This window comes from Piliocolobus tephrosceles, chromosome 16, assembly GCF_002776525.5.
Source record: "Piliocolobus tephrosceles isolate RC106 chromosome 16, ASM277652v3, whole genome shotgun sequence".
Taxonomy (NCBI): domain Eukaryota; kingdom Metazoa; phylum Chordata; class Mammalia; order Primates; family Cercopithecidae; genus Piliocolobus; species Piliocolobus tephrosceles.
In genome coordinates, this window is record NC_045449.1 from 51,983,707 (window position 1) to 51,985,421 (window position 1,715).

The 1,715-nt window shown below is 47.8% G+C and overlaps 1 non-coding gene across 1 annotated transcript; it reads left to right on the top strand.

The window, feature by feature from the left end:
• Positions 1–438: 438 nt before the first annotated feature.
• Positions 439–542, top strand: LOC111525855. Its single transcript, XR_002726219.1, has one exon. It is a non-coding gene; the product is annotated as a U6 spliceosomal RNA (small nuclear RNA).
• The last annotated feature ends 1,173 nt before the right edge of the window (positions 543–1,715 follow it).

The window sequence follows — 1,715 nt, forward strand, 5'->3', positions numbered from 1 at the left end:
ATCAAACAGAGAAGGTCCAGCGTCATGCCCTCCCCATCTTTCTGTCCCTAGCATGTGGATGTCCTGTGGTGTGTCTCATAAATGCACATGCACATGCATGCGAACACACATACACACACACACACACCCTCGCACTGTTGAAACCAGAGCTGCTGGCTCCAGGGAGGGGAGTGAAGAAGCAGCTGTGGACAAGAATGGGTGTCCACATACCTGCCCATCTGGGAGGTGACACTTCCATTACACCTCCACAGGTTTCATGTTAACCTCACCCTAGCTTTGGCCCAATGTTGTCAGGATGGGCAGAAGGATGTCAGAGTTAAGCTGGCCCAAAGCCAACAAGCAAAGAGTTCTCAGCAGGCCCTTGAAGTGCCAGCAAATCAGTTTCCCCAAGGACCAAATCTGGAGAAAACTCAGCTTAAAGCACAGCAGTAGCACATACTGGCTTCAGCAACACATATACTAAAATTGGAATGATACAGAGAGGATTAACATGGCCCCTGCATAAGAATGATACGCAAATTGATGAAGCATTCCATATTTTTCAGTTTGTCAAGCATTGTATTCTTTTGAATAAAACCAACATGTCTATAACTTAACAAAGCAGCAGCATAGCAGCAGAAATTCAGCCTAGATCACTAGGTGAACTTCAGTGATGACTGAGAGAAGCACCCTGGAGACTTCTTGAGGGTTGGGGGGAGCCCCCATCTTCCCTGAGGGATTGTCAGAAGGCAGGGTGCAGGCCCAGGATAAAGTTCGGGGTCTGGATTGCAGAAAGTGACCCTGGCAGCCCAAAACCTTTGGCATCACTGAATCAGAAGGGATTTTGACTGGCCTCATGTCACCCCCAGTAGGCTGGGACTGGGGCTGTAATTGGCTGTAATTTGTTGATGAATGCAATTTGCAGCTGCCTTCTCTCCCTGTGACAGGCCTCAATTAGAGCGGCCAAAGGGATCTAGGGCGGGAGGGGGAGCTGGGATGTTGTTTCCAACTCCTTCCCCTGGTCCACTCTCAGCACTCTGCCCCATCCCGAAACAAGAGGAGGTTCTTGAGGCTAGTTAATTGTCCCCCAACTTGGCCAGGCATGGTGGCTCATGCCTGTAATCCCAGCACTTTGGGAGGCCGAGGCGGGTGGCTCACGAGGTCAGGAGATCGAGATCATCCTGGCTAACATGGTGAAACCCTGTCTCTACTCAAAATACAAAAAATTTAGCTGGGTGTGGTGGCGGGTGCCTATAGTCCCAGCTACTCGGGAGACTGAGGCAGGAGAATGGCGTGAATCCGGGAGGCGGAGCTTGCAGTGAGCTGAGATTGCCCCACTGCACTCCAGCCTGGGCAACAGAGAGAGTCTCCATCTAAAAAAAAAAAGATTGTCCCCCCACTTACAGTCAGTGATATAATTTTAGAACAAGTGGAGAGTGAGAAAGGTATAAAATGAAGGCTGCCTTCCTGCAGGTTGGTCTGGATGCAATGGATTTTAAAACTTGACCACGTTTCATGTTTAGTACTTTCTTATTTATTTTAGAGCTCCTGAAAATTCTATAGATAGGAAGACTTTTGGGCTAAAATGTTTATTTCTATCTTATAGTCCTTTCTCCCTCTTACCAGATAAAGGAAAAAAAATGGAAATCAGAATGATGGAAAAGAGAGAGAGAAATAAGGCAATCAGCTCTCCACTGACCTAGGATTTTTTTTAGAGACAGAGTCTTGCTCTGTCA